Here is a 20004-nt window from a genome sequence, read left to right as displayed (position 1 = left end):
GCGATTGTAAACATGTTAAAATGTGATTAGCTTTATTAGTTCCAGAGTTGGCTTATCAGAAGTCGCCAAGCTATAAAAAAATCAGACGCTCCATTTGTATAGCTTCCTCCAGTACCAACCCACTTCCAGCAACTCCCTTGGGGGTTACAGTAGTTCATCCATGTTGTTCACGGTTCTATTCATGTTTTTTTTTTTTTTTTATCTGGCAGGCAAACTGTGAAGGATTTAATCTGTTTCTTATAAAAGTATGAATACTACAGAGTTATACCCAAGATAATTCTATGTTTTCAAGATAACATTTCCAAGTTTTAAGCTTCTCATTTATTAGTCAGCTTGGCTAGCATGATTGTGATGTAGCCTGTTAAGTTTGTAAAGTGTGGAAGAATGTAAATTTATGAAATGCAACATTCATTCATTTCCAATATTTAACCAGGGTTTCCATTGAGGTGATGCCTCTCATTCTCAAGGGTTCTCCAGTAGAGACAATGAGAGGCAGCAGCAATGAAGTGCAATACAGGACAATCACAATTCAAAAGCCCTGACATAAAACACTTTTTGTATTACATAGTCAAGTAGACATAATCCGAACTTGAAACCTTCCAGGATTACCAGACTGTGTTTTTTTTTTTTTTTTTTTTTCTCCTGTGTTTTTTTTTTTTGGGGGGGGGGGGGGGGTGGGGGGGTGTTATAACACAATTTCTTCCCCATTAATCGGCTATTGTTTCTGAGTGTGAATTAGAAATGCTCTGATATATGACAGCTCAATAAATGAACTAGTATATATAAACTATTCAAAACAATACTTAAAAAATCTTTACTCATTTCTGCATAGAAAATCTCTGCATAGAGTGATCTTACAGTGAATGTTCTGATTTGTTAAATTAAACATGTGTTTTCACAGGCTTAATGTTATCATGCCTCATGGTTATAACATACAGTAAAGGTCTTTAAAAAATACATAAGTAGCTGTTGAGTTACTGTATGTTACCCAATTCAAGTACCACGTTACTAACAGACCGAACTGCATTATTTCTTTGTCTTATGTCCCACACATTGAGCTGGCTGCCTAAAGAAACATTCCTAAATCTTGTTTTCAGTCGGCTTTTATTAAATATAATTTGGTTGAATGTCACGATATAACAGGGAAATAACCCTGGTGATGTGTTTTTGTGAATCCCCAGCTAAAACATGATAGATACAAATAAAGGGTATTGTCCAGTTTATACACACAAACGTTGATTATACCCTAACTGCAATGAAATCTCTGTGTAGCAGTCTGCTCTATGATCTGCACTGTTCAGGTATGTACCACTCCTCTAACTACATATTTATGCTCTTATGTTTCCACTGACATATGTTAGTGCATAATAAGTGCTTAGATTCTTCCTACAGTACAACACAAAGGCAATAGAGAATGATTAACTTTAGTTTTATAGTGTATGGTGAGTCAAACTAAGCACAAGACATCAGGAAGGTTTGCAAGCTAGTAGGGTTGTCAATGGTACTTCAGAAAAAAAAAAAAAAAAAGATTAAAATTTTATATATATATATATATATATATATATATATATATATATATATATATATATATATATATATATATATATATAATATATTGTGACAAGGCTGGCTGTAGGGGTGACATCACAACAGGAAGCAATTCCACACACACGGCCACTGCAGGATAAATACGAGAAGCCACGGTGCTCACTGTTTATAAACAAAAAATAAAAGGTTCAAACAAAACAATAAAACAGAAAACAGAACAAAACACTTACACAAAACAAACATCTCCATGGCCATAAGAAACAAATAGAACATAACAGAGAACTGAAACCAAACAAGCATTGTGCAGTCTGGTGTATAAGCAGCACGTATAGCAATTGTATATATTTACTTTAAGCTTTACTTTGCTTTACCTCCCGACCCTCGTTCCGCCTCCGAAAACACTAACCTCCTTCAGCCAAAGCTCAGGTGTTTCCTATTGTGGCAGAGGGGAGTAACAGGGTCTTAATTTCCTAGTGTATCCCTCTGTCACATTCGGCACTGGATTTCTCATCTGCATGGTCAACAGCCAGTTTGTCAAGGTGTGCAGGCGACCCCAAAGCGCAGGCGATCATGTGACCCCAAGCGAAGGTGAGCAGGCAAGCAGGTGACCCCAGGCAGCGCCGGTCCCATACCCCCAACCAGCGGCAGCTCCGGACCCTCAGGAGGTGAAATGGGTGAGGAACCCCTGGCCAAGACGGTGGGAGCTCCACTTCTCCCTCTTGCTCTGTAGCCAGTGACTCTCTTTTCTTGGACTCTGGCCCCAGAATTTGGCAGCGTAAATACTGCTGCTAAATTCAACAATGCGCCAGGTGGTGCGGGACAGGCAACCCCATGTGGTGTGCGACAGCCAACTCCTGGCGATGCGGGACAGGCAACCCTGTTTCAAATGCTTCTGTGGTCATTATCTTATTTAAGCTGAAAACAAATTACAAAATTAGACTTGCCTGCTGTTCCTCTCGAAGCTTTGCTATTCAGGAAATTCATTTTAATTGTTGGTTACTTTTTTATTTGTGTCTGGAAACAATACAATATTTTACAACATACCTAACATCACAGTTCTTAAAATAGGAATTTGTAGCCCAATGGACAAAATTAACTCCTGACTTTATGTACAGATGTCATTGCCAAAGAGTTGTGATTAATAGATAAAGCCATTATTGAGTATTACTTCGAATTGTGTATGTGTAGATGTGGATTTCCTTTTCAACGCCTTATCGAGGCCCCTGGGTAAACTGCCAACTACATTCTAAACCAGCCGATACTTGCATAAGGGATGTGGAAGAATATATCTAACAAATTTGCCTCTCCATTAAAGATGAAAGTGCTTGGCTATCTATTCACTAATTATTTTAATTTTAAATCATTTTTATGTTCTTCTTAAATTCTACACATGTATAATCAGTTGTCACAGTTCCCACTGTCAGTGATTCTGTCAATAGTTGTTTTTTTTTGTGAATTGATACACAGGATAGCTAGACACCTTTACCAAATCGATTATGATAACACTAGCATCTCAATCGTTCAAGCCATTATCTAACACCAAGATACAAATGAGAACAATTTATTAACTTTGAACATATGCCATAGACAAAGTTAGTCTAAAGCCGATATTGCCATCTCTGATATAAAGCTTCATACTTTAGGCTCAACCACAGATTTGATACATTTCCATGAAAATAACCCCATTGTCTGTGACAGTTGTCAAATGGCTACCATTATCATGCATTGTTTTTTGGAAACACTTGATTCTAAGTGAATAATTCTGAACCACTGTGTAGTAACTAAGCTAATATCCCTGAAAGAGCCATAGCATCTGCTGGATTTCTGATTCACTCATATTAAAATATAATAATAAAATCGGGTCTTCCAGAGAAACTGTGTTATGCCAAGTTACTCACATAAAAGAGTAATAATTATAGGCCCAATATACCGTAGACCTTTAATACAATGCATGTATCACTGGCAATCAATTACCATTTTTTGACTTGTAACAGACAGAACATATTATTGTCACCTCCACACAATCATGCCCAAACCCTTACAGGCAACAGGCAGGTAATAGACTGATTTCCATTAGAAACAGTAGCATTTTGTGAACCAAAAGACCATTTGTTATACCTCTTGGCTTTTTCAATGGTAAGTAGAGGTTTGCTGCACAAGCATGAGAAGTATGCATTGTGGCAGAGAATCCATTATGACCATTTGTGTTTCTGTTGCATTAATGCAATAATTCCCAAGCACAATGATTTCAAAGGAGAGCATTAATTTGTGAACAAAAACATCACATTGCAGCCCTGTAAACACCTGTTTGTTAACTATAACTTTAATTATGACTCAGAATCACTATTATTTTCCCCAAAGATTGATAAACCAAAACAAATTTGCATCATGCATAGTCCAGTGGGACAATTGTTAGTCAATCATTACCAGATTACTATTCTTCATACCCAAATCAGTCCATTAGAAAATCATTATAAACCTTGCAATTATCTCCATATAGACCTATTCAATTGCTATCACCTGTCTTTCCCTGTATGAATTCATTAACAAGAGTGTCTCCTGTGCACAGGACAAGGCATTAGAGACATTAGTTATGGCTGCTTCTAAATTTCTTATTTGGCTAGTGTGGTGGAACAAATTATTTCCAGAGCTGTTTTTGAAAGTAATTGAGCTTAATCTTTATCATCTGCAGTGTACACTATTTATCTTCCTATTGTCTTATTTTCTCACTCTGCCAGGGTTTTCTACCATTTATTCAATGGGAACTATTGTTAGTTTATTGTGTATGAAGAAAAACAGATGTTTCAAGTGTGGACAGGTAAATGGAAGTACAGTACAATGTACAATGGAGGTGCATTTTTTAAAGAATTCCACTTCAGTTGATAATAACGGAAAACATACACAGTATTAAAGTAGTACACTGTTAAATGGGCAACAAGTATTTACTGTAGTTCAACAGATTTGTAATCAGCCCAAAAATAAATAAATAAATACACATGGAGTAAGATTAATGTACAAATGACTGTAAGTGAAGCAAATATACAAAGTAGTTTGAACTATGAATGCATTTATAAAAAAGCTAAATAATCTAATTAGAATTCAAATATATGTTGATAAGAAAATGCTTATTGCTATCAATTTGATTATAAAATGAATACAGGAATTACACACACACACACACACACACACATGCTGCAAAAAGAAGGCATTAAAAATGCAGAAACAGGATTACTATTGATTGCTGGAATGGCTCAAGCAGGGGTGATGATGTTTTCTTATTGAAAATTCCTTGTTTGTGCCAAAGTTAAAAGCGCTCAAAAAATAGAGTCGTTACCATCACATTAATCAAACCCTCTAGAATAGGAACACTTCAACCTTTAAAGACCTGTAAAGATCGAAGAAAGAGACGTCTTTATTGATGAAGTGCAGTCAGAAGAATCATTTTCATCTGGAAGGAAGAACGGTACAGAGAGGAATCAAGCACAGTAGGAGTATAAACTGATTCATCAAAGTTTAGAAATGTATATTGACTCCTCCTGCGATTTACTATAAAATAGACATGTTTGTAGCTAACAAAATTAATCCATTTAGTATATAGGCTTCACAAGTGCACTTGTAAACATGTATTGTAATTCTAAGTCATGCTTCCAGATATGGTTGTACTTCCTTGGTCATTTCATCTGGAGGATGGAATTGCCTCCAGCCTTTCAATGGCTTCTTTTCTGTCATTTTCCTTTCCAATCCAGCTTTCACTATTGACTGACATGCTTCTGATGTAGCTCTGAATATCATGGAAAATCAAAACAAGTGTGGGATAGAACATACATTTCTTGCAAAACGACACATTTCCGACCTTTGACATGCAAAACGGGAATTAGTGGAATTAGCCTGTTAGCCACAATCACTTTAAAACAAGGGACATAAAAGGGTAAACAAGGGTCAGAAAAAATAAAACACACACATTGTAGGAGATGGAGAAAAACACATGTACTGAGGAGCCTGGTCGACGTGATATGCAGCTAAACGACTGTGGCTCTGTACATCTTCCATCTTGTGGTTAGATTAAAAATGACAGAATGCAGAAGGAAATAGCAGAACATGACATTAAGGCATGTCATTTTTTTTCTTGCCTTTAAAATACCTAATTCAGCAATCCCTGCACCAACGCACACTAAAGGGTATACATGGTCATTTATTTTAAACATACTGTATTGTTGTGTCAGGTAAAAAATTCATCAAGGTGTTATTCTGCCATCTTCATTTCAAATATATTTTGTTGTTTACTACTCAGATGCTAGTTTTAACGTCAAATATATTCCATCCTACGCATTCAGTTTGGGTTATAAGTGTATGTGTTTAAAACACATTTATCTCTTAGTTTTACACACATTTTTCCACATCATGTGTTTTATGTTAAGTCCATTCTTGTGCCAGCATGCTGATTTAATTTTTTTTTTTTTTTTTTTTTTTTTTTTTTTTTTTTTTTACTTCAGTACATTGTTTCATCGCATAAGGTTGAATGTTTCCTTGGTTTTACACCAGCTCACTACAGTGAATAGTTTAGATTCAATATTCAATCAACTATTTAGCTGGAAAAATGCATTGTGAGGACAGTATAAATACATCTGTAAATGTGTGAAGTAGTACTTCATTGATTATGTGTTGAGCAACATATTTATAACATATATATATATATATATATGTATATATATATATATATAATATACTATTATATATTATAATATATATATATATAGATATATATTATATATCACATATTATATAAGTGTCACTCTTTCTACGAGGTGACATCAAAAGAGTTCCATCTTTTTACAAGTAATCAAATGGATTTTAAGTATTAAAAGTATACTATGATGATCCCTAGGGATTGGCATGTATTAATATTAATTATATGTGTGTGTGTGTGTGTGTGTGTGTGTGTGTGTGTGTGTGTTTGTGTGTTAAAATTAGGAAAGCAATGTAAACAACTTGGCAGATGCAGGAATTTCATTTCAAAACATACAATACAACTTCAATCACGCCTCAAGGCTTATGGAGAATTCTTCACTTTTTTAAAATTTACTCATTATTGGGAATGCTTTGTGAACACAAATATTGTTCTAGTACAGGGGTTTTCTACCTTTTTTTGAAACTGTACCCCTTCTGTCTGGAGGTTTCAGCTCAAGTAGCCCTTTACAATTTTCACTCTGCTGAATGGCACAACAGTTGCAATTAACACATCTGATTAACACATTTCTTTTCCTCCCTGTTTATTTAAGAAATAATTTATGTGGGTGACAAACTGCTGGTTTAGAATATAATAACAAACAGTAGGCTTAATTCTTAAAATATTTAATTACAAGCACAGAATTAAAAGTAATTAGTAATCTCTTTGGAAACATTCGTATTTATTTTCTATTTGGCAGAGTTAGTATAATAAATACAAAATAGCGTGCATTGTAAATGTTTTTTTACATTAACGTTTACTTCCCACCTCTACATAATTATGTGTCATTTAAAATGTTTACCTCAAGATAAAACTATAATAACTACTAACAATGATAAACATTTTTATTAAAACCAACATAAAAAATATCCAAAGGGATTCAGTATAACTTTCTGTAGCTTTGCATTTTCTGTAGACTTGTGTTTTCTTCTTTTGTTTTGCAAGTAAGCCATGTATCCATTTCATCAAACCCTGAAAACAAATTCAACCAGACACTATTGCTGTTACTAAAATGCAGCTGTGCCTAATAAATAAAACATAAACCATAAAAGTATGAGTATTATGATTAATAATGATATTTACTGGAACATTTACACTGTACTCCTAAAGAATGCAGAAAGATTGCGCTTTCCTGATTAGGAGTGTTGGTGGTCCAATGGTTAAAGAAGGGGCTTATTACCAGGAGGCTCACCCCCAAGTCTCTGTAAGTCACTTTGGATAAAAGTGTCTGCTAAATGACTAAATAATATTAATAATAATTAGTATTCAATTGTACAGAAAGTTGAAAACAGCAGAGTTCATGAGCAGCACAGAGCACCCTCCATAGGTACAATCGCCAGACCCCTGCTTCACCTGCCCTAATGGAAATCCTGTCCACTCAATCGAAATCATGCACTCGTAAGTATGGACGTGATATATTCTGGGATTTTTATTATTTTATCTGCAGTTCGTTTGAGTTGTAAACAAAAATTTAATATTTATGCACAGTGGTCATTTTTATTTGTGCATTTCTGAGTCGTCCTGCGTACCCCCATGACCCTTAGAAGTACCCCCAGGGGTATGCTACCCCCTGTTTGAAAACCCCTGTTCTAGTAGTTTCATATTCTGTAGCTGGAAACTTTGGCAGGCGAACTGTCCAAAAGCAGCACCTACAGTAATTTTTTTCCTGTCTTAGATCACTGATTTATATATACATATTCCAATATGTTTACCATACGTTTCACTGTTAAAATAATCTGATATATTAAACCCAGTCCAAATAACATTCTTGATGAGATGGCTTGGAGAAGATGGTTGAAGGTTTTGTCTGGATACATGCCTTGAAGAATGACCCATACATACCCAATAGGATTCTAATTAAGGTAACAGCCAGTCCATGCCCTTTCATCCTCTAGCCTTGTCACATTCAGGTAGGATGAAGGATAGCATTTTAACTTACAATGGTTGACCTGCCATGGTCGATTTTGTACATGTCTGTGTGATATCTATAATAGCCCAAACCTTTACAGCTGGTTTTCCAAAAAGGTCTTGTTATGCAGCACAACAGCCATGGTATCTGTCATCTCTTTCATCTCCCATGATAATCCAGACAAAGTTTGCATTCGGAAGAAAAGAGAATATAGTCGGTCTAAGATGTCTTAACAGGGGCCCTAGCAAACTCTAGATAGGTTTATTGAGTATAAATTTGCACTGGAATTTATTAATTGAACTTTGAATGACATAAAATATGTAGTTTGTGTATTAATTACATTATTCTACATTTTGATATTTTTAAATTGTAGTGCTTGTGAATAATTCCATTCCTGTAATTTGGCTTACATTAAAATAATTCATTGTATTTGTCGTTATATTATAGGTGCAGATTTTGTTTTAATCTTGACAAAACCTTTCGTCTGTGCTTTTCTATCCCATATACTGCATATTGTCCAAACTGTGATGCTGTTTCCATGTTTTATTTTCCTTGATTTGCTTTTAGAAAAAACTAGACTGCGTAGGCAAGCAGATGAAAAGTATTTGTTTTGATCTTAAACTGCAAATGCAATACCTAAGAAACATTTTAAGGTTATTTAATTTAACACTGAAATCAACATAGCTAAACAACTTCATGCAGAGTGCAATTATTTTTTGTTTTTATATATATGTCATGTTATCTTATATAACTGTACTATAAAGATCTTGGTCTTTTCTTATAAATTACAACAGTGCCTAATTAATCGGCTTTTCTGAGATGGGGTTTTATTAAAAGAAAAAAATACATCATCCTGAAGGAATGTCTTACTGATAAAGTTGCATCACACTGTCCGTGTTGTCTGTTGTGTGCAACAAGCTGTTAGTGATTAAGCTCTTCCAAGCTGATCGACATTAAATAAGCTCTCTCTGATGACATATGCATGGTTTATATTATTGCAAACTGAACAGGGACAACACTACGCAACAAAAACATTTGAAAGAGTTTCATTTTGTTAATGTATTACACTGTGTAACAATTTTTTAATTTTTTTTGGTTCCTGGGTAGTAAGTGTTATTTCTTAATTGCTTATGCCTCAAAAGTATCGAAAATGGCTATTATTCCCCACAAACTTTGCTTTTGTGACCAGGACAGTGATATTTTGAAATTTACCTATTTTCCAGAACATTCCAGATAGATTCAGGCTGAGTAAACTTGGAGTTTAGTTCCAGCTGCCTAAGTGGATACATATCTGCATTTTTCTGAGATGGCATCAAGAGGCTGCAATGGTGGCATTCCTGATGGGTCTCCATGGTGGTTTTACCAGGTTTCCCTGCTATCTTTGCCTTTGGGACAGCAGGGACACCAAGGCGCACTACCACAGGCGGGACTGGCCACAGCGGACCGAGTTCTCTGTGGGGAGGAACAACGTCAAGTGGGAGTCACTGGTGGACCCCCGCAAGGTGCTGATGCTACCGCTGCACATCAAATTGGGCCTTGTGAAACAATTTGTCAGAGCTCTAGATAAGGAGTCGGCAGCCTTCAAGTACCTTCAAGACTTCTTCCCTAAGCTGTCTGAGGCAAAGGTCAAAGCCGGTGTCTTCGTCGGAACACAGATAAAGAAGATCCTGGCGTGCAATGAATTCCCCAAGAAGCTCACTAGTAAGGAGAAAGCAGCTTGGAACAGCTTTATCGCAGTGGTTCGGGGTTTCCTGGGCAATCACAAGGCCGAAAACTATGTGGAGCTGATTGAGACTCTGGTGAAGAACTATGGCACAATGGGCTGTAGGATGTCCCTCGAAGTCCATATCCTTGATGCTCATCTTGATAAATTTAAGGAGAACATGGGAGCGTACTCGGAGGAGCAAGGCGAGCGCTTCCACCAGGATATACTGGACTTTGAACGCCGCTACCAAGGACAGTATAACGAGAACATGATGGGAGACTACATTTGGGGGCTGATTCGTGAAAGTGATTTACAGTATAATCGTAAATCTCGAAAAACTACTCACTTATAAATCTTTTGCAGTCATTTTTGTATTACTTTAGTATAAATACATGTTATTTTGGATTCATATGTTGTTTTTTTCTGACTTTATGTGAACGAAAAGACACAAATTCGCCCGTTTTCTCATTGGAAATAGGTAAATTTCAAAATATCACTGTCCTGGTCACAAAAGCAAAGTTTGTGGGGAATAATAGCCATTTTCTATACTTTTGAGGCATAAGCAATTAGGAAATAACACTTACTACCCAGGAACAAAAATTGTGTTACATAGGGTTATCTTTGCAGGCGGTACAACAAACGCACATTTTCTCAAGTTGGCTGTCAGCCAAGCTACCCTTAGAGACTGAAAGACTGCTGAAATCCTAGCCAAATGCTCTCGCCAGGTGGAGCAGTAAATAAACACATCATCAAGATACGTTGCTGCATATTAATGATGTGGGCATAAAACCTGGTCCATCAGTCTCTGAAAGGCAGTGGGCGCACCATGTAGCTCAAAAGGCATGGTTTTATTTTGAAACAGCCCTTCTGATGTTGAAAATGCAATTTTCTCTCTAGAAAGGTCCAGAGTGGAGATAAACCTCACTTTTCCCAGTCTTTCTAGAAGTTCGTTGACCAGAGGCATAGGGTATGTCTCGAACTTGGCAATAGCGTTTACCTTCCTCAAATCTACACAGAAGTAATTGGTGCCGTCTTTCATGGCCACTGTGACAATAGAACTGCACCACTCATTACTGGAAAGTTGAATCACTCCAAGCTCGAGCATGTCCCATGCCTCTTTGCGAACGCCACTTCGTCGACTTTCTGGGATCCAGTACAGTCTCTCTCATACAATGACACCTTGTGGAGAAATAATGTCATATTCAACCAAATTAGTTCTGCCGGGCAAGTCAGAAAAAACATCGCTGAGCTCCTCAATAAGCTTACGCAGCTCCCATTGCTGATCTGGAACCAATTTTTCCCCCATAGAAATTATTTTTGTGCTAGGAGTCTGTGGACAGGGGCCTAAATCATCCTATATATTTCCTGGGTCTATAAACAATACCACCCTTGCCTGCCAGGGCTTTAATAAATTTATGATAAATTTCACGTTCATTACGGTGATCGGGCTGTCTAATTTCATAATTCACCTTTCCTATAGCCCGAATCACTTCATATGGCCCCTGCCATTTAGCACCAAATTTAGATTCTGATGAATGACATAGCAGCATTACCTTGCCTCCTTGTTGAAAGGTTCGAATTAGTGCATTTTTGTTGTAATGCAGAGGTTGTCCTTGGTCAAACGACCGACCAAATCTAGACGATCTCTAAGTAGGAGCACAAGCTTCACTACATTTTTTGACAAGCCTTTGTGAAGGTAGTAAAGGGCCCACTATGTCCATTGCAATGCGTTCAAAAGGGGTGGAGATAATTGGCAGTGGAATCAAAGGGGCGGGGCACACTCGACGCGGTGCTACTCGCTGGCAGTCTGGGCATGTGGCTACATATCTCGACACATCAGTATGAAGACCTACCCAATAGAATTGAGCCAATATCCACTCCCTTGTCTTGTCAGCTCCGAGGTGCCCCGCAAAAGGGATATCATGCGCCAGCCTCATGACCTCGGTCGAACAAGACGGAGGAACCCAATAATTGTGTTACAGGCTGTCCTGTGAACACGGCTAGATTTACCCTATACAGTAATTGCCCCTTAATACTGAAGTGTGGATATACTAGTGTCCCAGCGCCATCAACATCCTTACCTTCAATAGACTGGACCTGCCTCCAAGCGTACACTAGTGACAGGTCATTATGTTGGCCCCACACTATGTCCGCACTTGAGTGCCAAATTTCCGGTATATTGAGAGAGGCCGGAGTAGCATCTGCCCTGGATGGCCCAGTAACCTCACCCTCTCAGTCACACTGCATTCCGACTCCCTTTGACTGACGTTTGTTACCATTCGAGCGTTCTCCCACCAGACCCCAGCCCTGTCTTAGTGATGCTCCCTCCCATTTTGTAGTCCTTCCCTCTTTATTCGTTTTTCTAGGACAGAAAATGGGGGAAAACATTTCAGCTTGGAAAGGAAACACTTCACCAATTCGTTCCTTGTTCCTTTTTTCTGCTATGTTTACATGTGCGTTCGAGACTGCCATTAATTTAACAAATTCTCTATAATTTGGCCAGTCCTCTGGGTACAGGGTAAGGTGAGACGCAAATTTCTAATGATTTTATGGGGTTATTTAGCAAACGTTCACATGCGTTCTTCTCCTTATTTAATGGTTGTTAATATGACGTATTAGGAGCTTCCACATTGCTGATTAGTATTATTGTGCATCTTCTTCCTGGAAAGTAATATGGGTTCTCCCTAAAAGACTTTGATACAAACATGTTTTATTCATACATATTAGCTCATAGTCTTCTACGCTCCATGTACTCTGTGCAAAGATACTGCTTTATGGTCAAGTTATTAAAGTCTCATATATAATGTTTATAATGGAAGCCCTAATACGGAACTAGCAGTCAAGGGTCCACACAAAGAGGACAAAGGGAATTGTTATCAGTGATAAAGTCCTGATTAACCTTACTGAGGACTGAAATCTGCGATTGACGCAGACCAATTGATAATGAAGCATGATGGTGGGGCGATGTTTGTTGTTGTGCTTTAGCGAATGTGTACCTGGGCGACAATTACCCCTTGTTTGTTTTATGAATAGCACACAAAATCATTGCTGTTGTGACATCCACCATACACACAACTTGTCAGCAGTTTAACAATCGATAAATCTTGAAGTGACTGGACCTAATTTTTTTTCTAACGTCTATTGGATGTGCTACACAGGAGGATGAGCAGAAAATTATGGATTATGAATATTCTTCTTTCCACATCCAGTTAAGTAATAAAAAAAAAAATGACCAAGGATGGTATTACATAAATTATAAGATTGGTCTTTACATACTGTATACTAATTACTAGAGAACTGTAAGGATTATAAATTCAGGGTTTTTATAACTAGATGATTGAACACAGTAATAATAATAATAATAATAATAATAATAATAATAATAATAATAATAATAATAATAATAAAAAACACTGAGGCATTTAATTCAGATAAAAACACCTCAGAGTTGCTCTTGCTTTGAGTGGAGGAACTTGCCAGTGCATTTTTCTGGAAAGCTTCCAATAGTTAATCTCATCTTTAATATCAAGTTGGGTGCTTTATTTCACTTAGACCCTGAAAGTGGCTATGCTTTCAAGTGCTTGAAGATTGCCTACACTGCTGCACGGCTACATCCCCCCCCCCCCCCCCCCCCCCCCAAAACACAAGCTCTTTAGTCTAAAGTAAAGTCTCAGGAATGCATACATGGTGCACTCTTGTTTTGGCTTTGACAGCGGCAGAGTACATTGCTAATGTCCCACTGCTCTCTAAATTTTGAATGACACATTTTGTGAGGATGTTTAATAATTTAGTATTGATGGAACCAAAGTTCATAGAACCAAAATACTAAACTGATTAGAATGTTCATTAACACTATTTGCAATGTTAGGTTGTTACATTCCACAGTGTTCAATATAAAACATATTCATATAATTCTGTTTAAGTACACAAGAGGTTACAGCAATTTCAAAATATGATGTGCATTTACTGTTCCAGAAGTGATACTAGATTCTTAGCAGAGACAGTCAGTCTGACAAGCAGAGCTCTTTACCTGCTTAAGAAGATTGTCTTCTTGGCAGCCGTTTAAGAAGTATTTCGAATTACCAGTTCTTCAAAATAGCTTAATTTATTCAAAATAGCTGAAGGGCATCCATAGCTACACGTTAAAATGTTTAGCAATATCCAAAGCAAGATGCTTCAATTAACAAATAAATCATCATTGAAGAATCTGGAGAAATTCTTTGGATTTGGCATGGAGAATATATATTTTTTTAATTGACAGATATGATTTGTGCATGAAACAGGTGGGTAGGCAGTGAAAGAAATCTATAGTAAAGTAGACTAGGCAGCTAAAATAAAAGTGCACACAATTTCTCCAAAGGCAGAATGCCTCTCAGTTAGACATGCAGGCTTACCAATAACTGCAGCTCATCATGATATTTAAGAGCTGACATGAACTGTAAAGAAAAACACGAAAATGGATGTTGTTTTCCTGAGTGAGATTTTCCCCTCTGTAGGCAGTAGATGAGCTGGCACTGTCACTTCAGTTTAGTATTTAATATCATGCTGTTCATGACAGTACATTCAATTGCTAATGAAATCTGGAGGAATGGTTATCTGTAGTTTACTTAGGACAAGCAAATATATTAGACATTTTAAATTTAAGTAATCAAGGCAAGGGTTTCATAAAGATTCTTATACCATGGAGTCACAAAACATTACACCCAATCTTCACTTTATTTGTATGCAGTCCTCTCAATAAGGGAAGTATGTGGTTTTCTCATGGTCCAGCTAGCTAAAGGAGCAAAATAAGAACTTGTTTTCAAACCTTTTTGTGGTGCCAATTCTGTGGCAACCATGCTATGTGAATCAGGTTTTCTGACTTAGTTTGTATTTTATCCCTTTAGAAATGTGCTGTTGGTGGTAAAAGCAGTAGAAGTAATGACAGTGTATGGTGTTCTAGTGCGTTATACTATTCAAACTATTTTATTATTAATGCTCATTGTATTGTTGTTTTTAATCTTGCTGTGGATTTCCCCTCAGGTCTTTCAATAGGTTAATGGGCTGGAAACAGCAAATTAAATAAGAAGAAGAAATAAGAACTTTGGATATTTCCATTAAGGGCCACTTCCATTAAATAGATATGCATCAAAGTATACCGTTAGTGTTTAGAGAATGCTGATCCCATAGCACAGCAAACCAAATGAATGGAATTCAAGGAAAGCATTGTATTACTCAAGTACAGTTTCTTAGCTCTTACTTGGGGAAATTAAAAAAAAAAAAAACTGGCCTTGACAGTAATTTGGTATTTAAATAAAAGCTAATGAAAACAAGTGTGGTTTATATTCATTTTCACCCGGCCTCAGCAGTCAAGGGTTCAAGTGGTAATGATGATGATGACTGTTTCTTCACTACCAGCAACTGTAAGTTTTACTCCTTTTAAAACCAAAGGAAATTGTCAGTGCATGTTTGTATAGGCCTACTTGTAAAATGATGAAAATATTTGAACAGATAATGAAGTAAATAGCAAAGATAATGAAGACTATTAAGCTTATGGTAGTTAATTAAATATCATGTGTGAGACTAAATCCAAAGCACACTTGGGTCCCCAAGATAAAGGAAAAACACTAGATAGCTATTTAAATTTACCATTTACAGTACCATCATTCTAGATGCATTTCTGCATTGCATCTTAATGATCAGTGAAAACATGCACTCGTTCTCTTAGGATCTTATAATTTCTTTGTGTACTTTCTTTTTTGGATGGCAAGAAATGTCATTGATTTTTGTTAATTGAAATACCTTGAAGCACTCCATTCATGTCCCCAAAATAAATTCCCAATAAAAAGGGTCTTGTCAAGTGTTATTTTGATTTCAGAAAGTATTTTCAGAAAAGTGTCTAGCCTGCCTTGTTTTCTGTAGGTCGAGGTGTCATCCAGACCCTTCTGTTATCCCTGATATTCATTAACACAGAGGGCATGTTTATTAGAAGGCAGTTCAATGCCGTTAAAAAAAGAACAACACTACTGACATCTAGAACAATTAATTTGATGTGGAAATGCAAAGACTATTTATTACCCCTTTGTATTTATTACACCTTACTTAATTAATACAGACTGAAAGTGATGACAGCAGGATTCATCAGTAACTCTTCAGTAGGTGGGCAGACCTGTAGTTTTTTGATGAATGTTAAATTGCCAAATAATGTATGGGAATCAGAAGTAATTGTTTAACTCATAATCCCCTCAGTACAATCATTCTCTGAATTACTTAGATCAGCTGAGACAAGAAAGACAAAAACAAAGTTAAAAGAAAGAAAAAACAATTGCTACTAGTGCTGGGAAGACCGGCATGGTATTTGTTTGTTGATTTGTGTTCGGGGTTTGGTTTTCTTGAAACCTTTTATTTCACTCTGTGAGCATTTTTTGAGTGTATTTTGTTTAAATATTTCTTTTCTTTTTTTTTTTTAATAAAAACAGTGTAGCAGCGCGCTTTCACCTGTAGTACCTGCCTGTGTGTCTCTTTATCAGCTGTCTGGTAGGGAACGTCCTCTCAGCTATGTTAGGTGTAACCTTTTTACCTGTTGAATCATATATTTTTGGACACCTTAAGGGTGCCCACAACATCATCAAATGTGTTTTTTTCTCTTTCTGGTGCTGTACAAATTTCCCTTTTAAACTTCAGCACCTCAACTAATGAATTCCCTTTAATCGATACCATCAGTGTGGTATATACAAGAGGCTTAAACGATTTTTACATGTGAGTTGTTGTTGCTTGATTCTGGGTGGTTTAAAATGGTTGGAGAGCTTACATTTAAAAGAAATAGAAAAATACCTTTCCCTTCATTGGCTTGGTCAGAAATTTCTATAATTTTCTGCAGATGGAACTATTACAGTTTCATGTCTGGCAATGCTGCCTCTTTGATAACAAAGCCAATCGAAGAAAACATTGTTAAAACAATTACCAGGGATTGTTGTAGAATCAACCCCAAACAGCATGCACATGCACAAAAATTTCCCAATTGCAGAGTTTTATCCATTTAACAAGAACAGCAGATATGAAGTTCATTGATCAGATTATTTTTTCAGTTCATACATCTAAAGTGTACCAATTATTTGGGCTTTGTTGAAGTTAACTACAGCAAAGAAGCCAAGGCCAATCACATCATTTGAATGAAGGGACAGAAAATGACTATCTTTAAACTCTACAGAAGCTGGGAAGTGCATTTTTTTCGTCATTCGTTATTGAGTGTGCCCATCACTTGAATGTGATAATACTGTATGATAAACCCCATTAGGACTCTTTTAGAAGACTAGACGTGTTTCCTTTGTTATATAAAGTGTTATTTCACTTAGAAAAAAAATCAAAGAAATTGCATGAGAAATTGCATGAGCTCTTTGTCAGCTTATTAGAAATAGAGATTACAAAGTTCAAGTTCATTAACTTTCTATTCCAGCTCAACAGTGAACACTATATTTTTGTATGTACTGCAGTATACTAGACTCCTAGACTTTTACCTCCTTAAACTCATAATCTCCATAGCAGCTGTCACTAAAACAACTGATTGCAGTTGATGGATCTCTTACATTACTAAATCACTTTATTTAATTTTTAACAAAGGTTTCATGTTTTTGTCAGAGTCTATATTTAGCAGCATGTAGTGATGTGTGCTCTCTTCTTTTTAATCAGAATGATGTTTTTGACCTGTCAGACTTAATCAATCAGACGAATGTAATCAGATGCCTCTTATAATTTGATGCTGTTTGGTTGATGGGTGGATCTTGGCAGGGAAAGTTTGTTCACAATAATGAGCAAGATTTGCATGAACTTTAATGAGTCTGGGACTGAACAATGAGGTCATAAACCACAATAGAGTGCTGAACCCATTTAAGGATCTCTGCTATCATGGAAAGTTAAGAGATAAAGAGCAGACAAATATAAAATACATAGTGATACTAAAATAAACATTTTAGGTGTGAACAATGTCTAGTCTTTGTCAAAGAATGATAAAGTCCCTTTAACTGTTCCTAAATGTTAGGAGATTGTAGACATATTTCTGCCGAGGGAAAGAAATGCTTACAGAGCCCTATTTAGCAAATATATGCACAGCTCCTTCTGCTCGGGCAAAGATGACGTGATAGCGCCGCGATAGAGCACGAAGATGTGATTTAGAAGTCAGGTCTCATGCATGGGCTAACTCACATCAAATAGCAAATCATGCATTTTGTCAATCAAAGCACAGTGGGGGGAGTAAGGTTACAACCCATAAGGATTCAACATTCCCTTGAAGAGCACTTGTGCATCTACGATAGTGAACGGAGGGCATTTTGAAACAAAAAAAAAATGAAAGGAGGAGCAAAAGCGCAAAGAAATTCAAAATTTCTCACAGCCCAAGTGAGGAGGATGAGCAAGACCCTCAAGCAAGGATATGCAATAAAAACAAAGTAATGTATAAGGCTTTGTTTGACCTGCCTGGCACTTGCAGCATCTGCTAACTCGACCATGTAATTTGTGCACAGTTTATACCTGGTTTTCACATGACAATTGAAACACATATGCTAACACTGTTGATGGTTTGCTAAATCACTACATTTGTATGTAAATGAGGAGACTCCCCTAAAGTTCAGCCCAGGTCCAGCTCTAACGTTGACTCGCTGGGTGAGTAACTTAAACACTGTTGCTAAATCACATATGTGGGCAAAGTCTATTTTCCCACACATGTGCCTGATTTTGGTGCACCAACTGTCAGCAAAAGTGTTTTGCGATTGCCTTAGAGGTTTGCGAACATTGCTAAATAGGGCCCACAGTCTTCAACTGTTAAAACTATTATTTACTATAAAGTAGGTAACTTGTCTGTAATTTAGGTTAAGGATTAGTGGTGCAACTTATTTGAATTCGAATACAGTCGTTATATGAATAATACGATATAAACCATAAGGTACAAGTCATCAGACATGGCTTATATCTCAGTTTGAAACCTTGCCATGGGTGACTCACATTGATATGAGGGCCACAATACAATGTGTACTGTTACATTTTGCACTCTCTCTGCTTAGGTCTCCTCTAGCTTGTACTTGTACTTTAATGATCTATCATGGCTTTGGACTTCATGACTTCATTATCTTCTTAATCTTGCTAAGCCACCGCTTTAAGGACTCATAAACAGCATCAGAGCACATGTAAATGGAATTGTGAAAGGACATTGCATTGCCTGTAGGTGACACATCTTGTCCCTGATCTTGATTCATCTGTAATGTCACCCATGTAATGCATAAAGGCATGTTTTGTGGATAGTACAGTTAATAGAATCGATTGGTTGTTTAAAAATATAAATAATTAACTGGTTCATTCTTTTTAATCATCCATAACTATTACACAGTCAATACAACTTAATTTAAACACAAAAAGAACCTTGAAGACATTGAAAACTTTTAAAACTTTGTCATTGAATTTTGTTTTCGAAATTCTAAATTCAGCACTATTTCTAATTACATTTTACAAACAAACACCTGCTAATCTGACATGGCATGTGCAATGCTCCTGTGCTCAGATAACACAGAGAAAACACAATAATCAGCCCTCAAGTATCTAAAATACAGTTCAGTGGTTTTTTTTTTTTTTTATTTACAGAGATAATCGTTTATGTATGTTACTGGTTAAATTAATGATTTGATTTATTTTTATGCCTTTTGGGGATTGATGTCTTCTAACCCCACCTCAAAAGAAGTGGGATGCTTATTGCATGCATTTTGAGTGTGTGGGAGTAGCTAACACATCATTGCAGTTATTAGTACGTATTATTGCATGCTTATGAAGAATGATGGAAGTTATGCTTCTGTAGTAAAAAGAGTGTAACAGAATGTCTAAAAAATAATAAACTCATCTAATGAACATCTAATGAGGCCTCTTCAGAAACGTATGAAGGACCTTTTGTGAAGTGTATTTCTACACATCATCAAGTCAACCAAGACTTTAGCCAGGTTAAGAGTATTGTGACACTCCTGTTCATCCATTACATGTAGGAAAATAGGTTTACAGTGCAGTAAATGATTTCTGCATGCATTGCTTTATTGCTCAAATGGGATTTTTAAAAGTATATAATTCACTTCTATATCATTAAGAACTATAACAAAAAGT

This window comes from Polyodon spathula, chromosome 4 (genome assembly GCF_017654505.1).
Source record: "Polyodon spathula isolate WHYD16114869_AA chromosome 4, ASM1765450v1, whole genome shotgun sequence".
Classification (NCBI taxonomy): domain Eukaryota; kingdom Metazoa; phylum Chordata; class Actinopteri; order Acipenseriformes; family Polyodontidae; genus Polyodon; species Polyodon spathula.
Note: the sequence above shows the minus strand (reverse complement) of the source record.